The following is a 10,134-nucleotide window of genomic DNA, read 5'->3' on the forward strand; positions in this document are numbered from 1 at the left end:
TGTTGTTTGTTGAACTTTCGCTGCTATTTGATACTGATATCCAATACCCTGTAGGCCTTTGTGTTATATTATTGACATTGACAATCAGGTTTGTGGCATTTCACCATTACATTCTTGTTTTACATCCCTCAGTTCGAAATAAACATCGAAATGTTCAGAGGTGAGAATTTTAAGTGACTCTTGTTTTTTTTTCCTGATACTTGACTTTATGTAACATATAGATATGCATTAATACACCTTTTGATCTCGTACTTATTCCTTGATGAATTTTGTGCCATCAACTCCCAGTGCATCGGGAGCACATTTGAGCCAATATATGTCTTTATGTTCCAGGACTGCATCCTCAACAGTTCAAAATAGACACAGTAAAAACAATGATTGCATCTGTAAGTATATCACTGATTGCTAATGGCTAGTTGTAATGATCGCTATAAAAGTTACATTTTTATTTGTGATTATTAAGGTGATGAATGTGTAAATGGTTTTAGTGGAGAAATTCTAAACTTCATTCCTGTTCACTGTATGATTGTTCACTCTCTGTTAAGACAGCGTCACAACATCAGAAACAAACATTGAAATAATCTGAATGCTGGTGTCATGGATACTGCTGAGCTCAAACAGCTAAAGAAAATAACACTTGACAATGCAGGAGAAACACCGTAGGTCTGGCAGCATCTGTGAAGAGACATGGACAGCATTAATGTTTCTAGTCCACAAACACTCCTTCAGAAAAGCTAGCTAAAGGACTGGCAGACAAAACACAAGCCATTTCATTTGGGCCACTGTGTGCATTATGTTGGAGACTGACTTCGTGTGAAGTTGAACACATCACGTTGAAACAAGCATTTGAGGTGATAGCATTGTGTTTGTATTCACTCTTGTTCTATTCTGTCCTCAAAATTAATCAGAAATGTCAATGATACAGCTGTAATCCATTGCTGCAGCCTGATTTTCCAATACCGTGTGAGGGCATTGGAGAAAGGAATCTTCTCCTAGAAAAGGCCCAGTGCGCTGGAATGAGTAGTGTATGGTATGCTTTCCTCTGTGCGAAGGATGAAGAAAAACTATCCAAGTTAGGTTCCATTTCAGTCTCCAGCTGGACTCTGGTTTGCACCGACAGGGCAAAGAAGCAACTTACAGAATATGTTCAGAACGTATATGGAACCGTGGGATTGGGAACGTTCCGTAGGATCATAGGAGCGTACGAACGGGCAACAGTAGTCGGCTGTTCGCCTCCTCGAGTTTGCTCCACCGTTCAAAAGAATCATGGCTGATCCGACATCCCTCCCACCCACTTTCCATGTTCCTCTTGATTAGCTGATTGATCAAGAATGTATCTGTCTCAGCCTTAACTATACACACGGACTCTGCCCACCCACACATTTCTCTGTGTTAAGAAGTTCCAAAGACACTAAAACGTCTGAGAAAAGACAATCATGCACATCTCAGTCATCCATTGACAACCCTAGATTCTGAGATTGTGCCTTCTGGTCAGAGTCGTTTCAATGATGGGGAAGCATTCTCCCAGCATATGATGCTTTACCAGCGGCATGGTGGCTCAGTGGTTATTACTGTTGCCTAACAGTGCCAGGGTCCCAGGTTCCATTCCAGCATTGGGCAACTATCTGTGTGGAGTTTGCACATTCTCCCCTTGCCTGTGTGGGTTTCCCCTGAGTGCTCTGGTTTCCTCACACAGTGCAAAGGTGTGCAGGTTAGGTTAATTGGCCATGTTAAATTGCCTGCAGCGTTATGTGCATTCGTCAGGGTGCATGTAGGGGGGTGGGTTGCTCGTCATATGGTCCGTGTGTACTTGTTAGGCCGAAGAGCCTGTTCCAAATTGGAAGTAATCTCATCTAATGAGATTGCCTCCATTCTTCTAAACTCCAATGAGTCGAGTCGTAATATTTATAAGACACTACCACCATCCCAAGAATCATCCTGGTTGAGAAATTATAGATCCAATAAATATTATTTGCCATCATTTAATAGACTAAAGGCTATGCAAGGGAGATTCGTTCTAATGGCTGGTGGGTGCCACCAATAATGTAAATTCAATTTCAACGCTGCCCGAGAACTGTTCATCTCAACAGTTCCCTCCTCTGAGGTGTGGTGACCATCTGGTTGAACCACCAGAGGTCTCTCTCTCTCTCTCTCTCTCTCTCTCTCTCTCTCTACAAGGCAAGATTGGGGTAACAATTAAAAAAAATATTTTCTACCTGTATTTCAATGGACATCAGGAATTAGCACACACAAACAGTTGACAACATGAATTACTGAGTGTCACTGCTAAAACAGGCAGAGAAAAACTCAACTTCTATGCTTCTTTTTTCACAGGTGACAACGCCAATTCGATCTCTTACAACCCCACGGTAAGCACACAATTATTAATCAAGCTCTTTAATTTTCTTGCTATGCAAAGTCTGATTAGATTCTCCTTTCGAGAGAGAGTCCAGGAATCAAAAATATACTTGGGGTTTGAGGAAGTTTAGGACAAGTATAGATCGATTAACAGAGAGAGTGAGATGGAGAGGGGTGCAGAAAATAAACACAAAATCGAGGGATAATTGGGCAAGTCGTGGTGAGAGTGACGGGTACGGCAATGAAATATGGAGGTAGAGATAAACATAGGAAGCACATTGAAAAACGAGAGTCATAGAGTTGTACAGCATGGAAACAGACCCTTTTGCCCAACCTGTCCATGTCAACGAGTACTCCTAAACTGAACTAGTTCTATTGGCCTGTATTTGACCCATATCACTCTAAAGCATTCCTATTTATATAACTGTCTAAATGTCTTTCAAACTTTGTCATTGTACCCACCTCTACCACTTCCTCTGAAAATTCATTCCATATACAAACCACCCTTCGCTCCCTTTTACATCATTCCCATCTAACCTTAAAACTATGCCCTCTAGGTTTGAACTTCCCAGTTCTGGAGAAAATACTTTTACTCTCAACTCCGCCCCTTATGATTTTACAAATCTCTATAATGTTACCCCTCAGTCTCCGACGCTCCAGGCAAAAACGACCCAGCTTATCTCGCCTCTTCCTGTAACTCAACTCTCCAATCCCGGTAACATTCTTGGATTTCTTTTTTTCTGCACCCTTTCTAATTTAATAACATCTTTCCTATCACAGGGCAACCAACATTATACACAGTATTATAAAAATGCCCTCATCAATAACTTGTGCAGACACAACATAATGACCTAATTCCTATACTCTGGCAGATGAAGGCAAATTGTACCAAACAACACCTTCACCAGCCTGTGTACCAGCGACGTCACCTGCACCTCGAAGTTCCTCTGAGTGGGCACACTCCGAGGACCCTTCCAGTAACTGTGTAAGTCAGACCCTGGAATATCTTAGAAAAATACAATACCTTACATTTATCCAAATTAAATTCCATCTTCCACTCCTTGGCCCATTGTCCCATCTAATCGAGATACTATTGTACTCTTAGATAACCGTCTCCACAAATAGCCCTAACTTTGGCGTCATCTGCAATCTTACTAACAATACCTTCTGGAATTCTCATTCAAATTGAGAGACCGAAAAGACAAAAATAAAGAAACGTGTATAGGTTTGGTGTGAAAGGGATTGACAGGAATCAATAGGTTGTTATAGATAGATAAGTTGAAAAAAAACCTTTCGAGAGTAATAGAAGTGCAAGATAACAGTGTATACTTTACAAACACCACTTTGCAATGAAATATGGAGGTAGAGATAAACATAGGAAGCACATTGAAAAACGAGAGTCATAGAGTTGTACAGCATGGAAACAGACCCTTTTGCCCAACTTGTCCATGTCAACGAGTACTCCTAAACTGAACTAGTTCTATTGGCCTGAATACAGGGCGAGTATTTTGATGTGATTACCAAGAAATGCGAAGGAGTTACTTATGCAGTCTTGAACATGGATCATATGAATAAAAATGAATCTGCCTCAGTCGTCAGGGAAGTGCCCTGCGTGTACATGGATCTGAAACCATAACAACCCTTGTACTCCAGCCTCCACGGTTGCAGTCTGCTTCTGTCATGTTGCTTGCTGAAACTCATCCGGTGATTGAATTCAACCCACATGCCACTTTCCATCCACTGATACAGCGGTAATCCACCCCGGTTCCCTGAATCCTCAAAGCCACTTTGGAGCATTGCCAGAAGTTGAAATACAACAAGATTTCCCACGAAGGCCTCATTTTGCACTCAGAAGATAGGTCAGGCTGGAGAATGAGAGAGAGTTATGTCAACAAGATTTTCATTTCTGGTTCAAGAGATGTTTGGAAACGTTTCCATCTCAATTAGAAAAGTATATGCCAACGTGGTCCAATGCTGCAAAGATTTATGTACACCAGAGGATTGGGGACTATCACGTATGACAAAAATCTTCCAGACAAGTGAAAGCATTTAGATACGCAAGAAATATTGAGAAAAATAATAGACTGATAAATTTCTAAACAAATATTTAAAATAAAAACAAACAGTAGATGTTAGAATATCAAAGGAACAGGAGTAGGACATTCTGGCCCTTCAACCAATCCTACCAGTATTCTGCTGCCCAACTCCGTAGAGCTACCTTTGGTCACTAACTCTTTAATAGGTTACCTCAGATTATAACAGGATCTGGACCAGATGGTCCAATGGGCTGAGAAGTGGCAGATGGAGTTTAATTCAGGTAAATGTGAGGTGCTGTATTTTGGGAAAGCAAATCTTAGCAGGACTTATACACATAATGGTAAGGTCCTAGGGAGTGTTGCTGAACAAAGAAACCTTGGAGTGCAGATTCATAGCTCCTTGAAAGTGGAGTCGCAGGTAGATAGGTTAGTGAAGAAGGCGTTTGGTATGCTTTCCTTTATTAGCCAGAGTATTGAGTACAGGAGTTGGGTGGTCATGTTGCGGCTGTACAGGACATTAGTCAGGCCACTGTTGGAATATTGCATGCAATTCTGGACTCCTTTCTTTCAGAGAGATGTTGTGAAACCTGAAATGGTTCAGAAAAGATTTACAAGGATGTTGCCAGGGTTGGAGGATCTGAGCTACAGAGAGAGAGGCTGAACAGGTTTGGACTGTTTTCCGTGGAGCGTCGGAGACTGAGGGGTGACTTTATAGACGTTTACAAAATTATGAAGGGCATGGATAGGATAAATAGGGAAAGTCTTTTCCCTGGGGTCTGGGAGCCCAGATCTAGAGGGCATAGCTTTAGGGTGAGAGGGGAAAGATATAAAAGAGACCTAAGGGGCAACTTTTTTACACAGAGTGTGGTACGTGTATGGAATGAGCTTCCAGAGGATGTGGTGGAGGCCGGTACAATTGCAACATTTAAGGGGCATTTGGATGGACAGATGAATGCGAAGGGTTTGGAGGGTTTTGGGCCAGGTACTGACAGGTGGGACTAGGTTGGGTTGGGATATCTGGTCGGCATGGACGGGTTGGACCGAAGGGTCTGTTTCTGTGCTGTACATCTCTATGACTCTATGATCTCTGCTTAACAAAAATGTATCTCTCTATGATTTAAATAAAATCAATCAACCAGCATCAAAAATGGTTTGTGGAAGGCAGTTCCATAACTTGGCACACATATTGTGATCTGCATTTTCGGTAGACTGTTAATCCTGACACCCAGTAATGATCTGGGAGCTGGATTTAAATCCTGCCATGGCAGAGAGTCGAAATTGAATTCAGTGATAACCTGGAATTAAGAGTATAATGATGATCATGAAACTAATGCTGATTACTAGGAAAAAATAGATCTGTTTCACTAATATCCTCCAGGGAACGACATTTATTGTCCTTACTTGCATTGCCTACACATGACTCACGAAGAACATTGGCGCAGTTGATCGTGAACTGCCCTCTGGGTAATAAATGCTGCCCCAGCCAGCAGTATCGACACCCCACAAAACAATAAAAAAAAGCTTCCCATCATCTCGGCTGAACAATCTGTCTCTAATCTTTAGGCTTTGCCTCCTTGTGTGAGTATCTGTGGAATTAACGAGGATGCAATTGCTGACAGACAAATTGAATGGACCTCTTGTTATTTTTTAATTGAGTCCCTATAGTGTGCAAACAGGCCGTCCAGCCAAACAGGTCCACACCGGTCCTCTGAAGAGTAAACCACTCAGACCAATTCCCCCTACCCTATATTTACGCCTGACTAATGCAACTAGCCTATACAGAGGAAACTCAATTAACTGAATACCAATTATCCGAAAGTCAGATTATCCAATAGAGATCTCGAGGTCCCAATAGAAACAGTACACCAAAGACGATTTTCCAACAATGATGGTGTCTTTTGTTTACAGTGATTATGTAGAAACCGTCTCGAAATGTTTGACATCCCGCCCTCTTTGTCTCCCCACACTTTCCCTGGAGTTCTACCTTCTGTTGTTGCTTCAGTTTGCCAACCTCCGCAGGTCCTTGTCTTATTTTGGCATCTCCACCGCTCCGCCCTCTGCCAGTGCTCAAACTGTTATTTAGGAAACAGGAAGGAGGGGACGGCAGGAGCAGTCCACTCAGCCCCGTGAATCTGCTCAACCATTCAATGAGATTGTGGCTGACCCGTGACCTAACTCCAAATGGGAACTCTGCCTAACAAAAATGTATCTCCCTCAGGCTGAAAATGAACAACTGATCCATCATCCACTACCGATTGTGGAAGAGTGTTCCAAATCTTTACCACCCTTTGTATCGCAAAGTGTTTCCTAACATCTCTCCTGAATGATCTGGCCCTCATTCTCAGACTATACCTTACCGAGTTCTATAATCCCACCACCAGTGAAAATAAAATCCCTAATGTGTGGAAACAGGCTCTTCATCTCAAAAAGACCACACCGACCATTCTGACGAGTATCCCAGCCAAATACATTCCCCTACATTTATCCCTGCCTCATGCACCTAACCAATACATCCCTGAACACTACGGCCAATTCACCCACCTTGCACATCTTTGAACTATGGGAGGAAACCCCCGCAGAGTTGGGAAGAATGTGAAAACTCCTCATTGATCATCATCTGAGGCCGGAATCGAGCCCAAATCCCTGTTGCTGTGAGGTAGCAGTGCTTATCACTGAGCCACCATGCCGCCCCGGATAAAATTAGTTTCTCTTTATCAAGCCTGTCTTTTCCTTCTAACATCTTGAAGTTATCAATGAAGTCACACCTTAACTTTGTATAGTCTAGAGAGAATGAACCTAGTTTATGAAATCGCTTCTCATAACCTAACCCCTGACATCCAGGTATCATTCTTGTATACCTGCATTGTACTACCTCCCAGGCAAATCTATCCTTCCTCAGGTGTGGCGCCCAGATCTACTCCAAGTGGGCTTCGACCAGGGTTTAGTATAACAGCAGCATTACTTCTGAGTCCTTGTACTCCAATCCTCTCGATATAAAGGCCAGATTTCTTGATTGTTCTCTTAAATGTGATCAGAGAACTAGGCCATTATCCGATTAAAAAGCTGTAACAAGTGGTCTGATATAAGGGTCAGTACTGAGTACACTTAATGTCATTAGCTGGATAAATGGATTTCATATATTGTAGCGAAAAGCTTTGTTCTTTACAAACTTAGCTGAGGATAACAAGTTGTGGGAAGCTTAAAATGTTGATTCACTGAATTAATGAAAGACGAAGTGAAAAGGTAAAGAAGAAAAACAGATTTTAACGAGAGACAATAGGAGGACAGGTCGTTTTGGCATAATGCACATTTCGTCAATGTGAATTTGCTGTGGTGCAATTGACAAATTAGGGACACGGTTTTTGAAGCGCAAACTTTTAAAACTGCATTGATTGTTATGCGATAACATCATCAACACTTTAAGCACTGTTTCTAAACAGCGGGTTTTCTATAAGGTGGCATTGCACAAGAGTGCAAACATCGCATTATAGAAGGACGGCCTGTATTCAATTCGTTAGTACAATGTAACTATCAGGGTATGTTTCGGATAGGGAGCGGACTGAGATTCTTTTATTCATTCATGGGATGTGAGTATCGCTGTCTGTTCCAATATTTATTGCCCATCCCGAATTACCCAGAGCGCTCTAAAGAGTCAACTGCATTACAATGGCCTGGAGTCACATAAAGGCCCAGAACAGGTTAGGTTGGCAGATATCCCTCCCGAACGAACATTAGTGAGTGTGCCAGACGGGTCTTTCCCCAGTAAGCTCCAATGGTTTCATGGATGTCATTAGCTCTGATTTCCAGATCATTACTGGATTTAAAGTTCACCACCTGCCATGAAAGGATTTTAACACAGACCCTGAGTACATGAGGGCTCTGTATTAATTCTGTCTCGATATAATGCCGCTATGACACAGAAAGATCTGGCTGTAAAACAAAATGCGCTGCATGATTTGTAAGAAGTTGAATGCTGGATTTTGTTTAAAAGCTCGATTGGAATATCAGATTTTGCCTTTTGTGGATTGGGCCTATTCACAAAGTCGCTAAGATGCATCAGGTTTGTAATCATGGAACGTATGTTTGAGGTTGTGGAGAACTATAGAGCTGGAGAGCAGGAATGGGGTCAATGTAGCTTAGATTCCCTACAGTGTGGAAACAGGCTCTTCGGCCCAACAAATCTACACTGAACCTCTGAAGCGTAACCTACGCGGAAACATTCCACTATATATACACTTGACTAATCCGCCTAACACTACAGGCAATTTAGCATGCCAATTCACCTAACCTGCACATCTTTGGTCTGTAGGAGGAGAAACCGGAGCACCCGGAAGAAACCCACGCAGACCAGGGAGAATGTTCAAACTCCACACAGACAGCTGCCCGAGGAGGGAATCGAACCTCTGGTTTCCTCATACTGAATCAGCCCCTGATTTACAATGAGGATGAAAAGGAATTATTACTCGTGGTCGTGGAGGGGGTAGATTTGCTAATCTTTGGAATTGTTAACCTCAGAAAGCATTGGAAGCTCTGTCACTGATAAGCATGTAGAATTCAAGGTCACAAGAAACTAAGGTCATTCGGCTCCTCGATCCTGCTCTGCCATCCAATAGGACTATGGCTGATCCGACATTGTTCAGATCCACTTCCCTGCCCTTTCCTTTGATTCCCCGACTAATTAAGAATCTATCTGCCTCAGTCTCAAATATACACAAGGACCCTGCCCTATACACAGCTCTCTCTAGCAAGGAGTTCCAAAAACTCTAAAATCTTTGAGAGAAGACATTCCTCCTCATCTCAGTTCTCAATTAATGCCCCATTTATTGTGAGATGGAGCCCTCTTGTTCTAGACTCTCTCATGAAGGGGAACCACCTTCTCAGCATTGACCCTGTCTACATCCTGTATGTTTCGATGAGATCAACACTCATTTTTCTAAATTCCAGTTACGAGAGTCCCAAGTTTTTTAACCTTTGCGAATAAGACAATCCTTTCATACCGGGGATCTGCGTAGTGAACCCTGCAGTATGGTTGCTCAGTGGTTAGCATTGCTGTCTCACAGCGCTAGGGATCACTGGTTCAATTCCAGTTTCGAGCAACTGTCTGTGTGGAGTTTGCACATTCTCCCGATATCTGCATGGTTTTCCTTGGGTGCTACATTTTCATCCAAAAGTCCGAAGATATGCAAATTAGGTGAATTGTCCAAGCTATTGAGTGATTTACAAATTCGATGCGTTAGTTTGGGGTAAATGTAAGGTAGGGGGAATGTGTCCGGGTCGGTTATTCGCTGAAGGGTTACTGTAGGCATGTTGAGTCGAAGGGCCCGATTCCATACTGTGGGGATTCGATGAACACACTCCAATAAAATTGTTTCTTTCCTTAAATAAGAGAAGTGAAACTGCTCGCAGTACTCCAGATGTGGTCTCCCCAGCACCTTGTGCAGTTAAAGGAATACTTCACGACTGTAATACTCCAATCACCATGAAGCAAGGACATGTATTCGGAGGCAAGGACTGGTCAGGGGTAGGCAACATGCCTTTGTTTGGAGGAAATTGTGAAATTGTGTCTCACAAACTTGAATGTTTTGAAGATGAGACCAAGAAGATAAATGAAGGCAGTGCAGTAGTCATTGTCGACATGTAACCACTTTTGGAGTATTTGTACAGTTCTGGTTTCCGTGATATAGGAAGGATAGTATTAAATTTTAAAAAGATCACAGGGATGTTACTGAGATTGGATGAT

The 10,134-nt window shown here is 42.4% G+C and overlaps 1 long non-coding RNA gene across 1 annotated transcript; it reads left to right on the forward strand.

Annotated features, from left to right (window-relative positions):
• The first annotated feature begins 595 nt into the window (after window positions 1-595).
• LOC148135594 (uncharacterized) lies at window positions 596-9,906 on the forward strand. Its single transcript, XR_015755080.1, has 3 exons — window positions 596-851; window positions 2,335-2,369; window positions 9,781-9,906. It is a non-coding gene; the product is annotated as an uncharacterized LOC148135594 (long non-coding RNA).
• Window positions 9,907-10,134: the final 228 nt, after the last annotated feature.

Source organism: Chiloscyllium plagiosum, unplaced genomic scaffold (genome assembly GCF_037043375.1).
Source record: "Chiloscyllium plagiosum isolate Xiang-an unplaced genomic scaffold, Cpla_swu_hap1 HiC_scaffold_49, whole genome shotgun sequence".
Classification (NCBI taxonomy): domain Eukaryota; kingdom Metazoa; phylum Chordata; class Chondrichthyes; order Orectolobiformes; family Hemiscylliidae; genus Chiloscyllium; species Chiloscyllium plagiosum.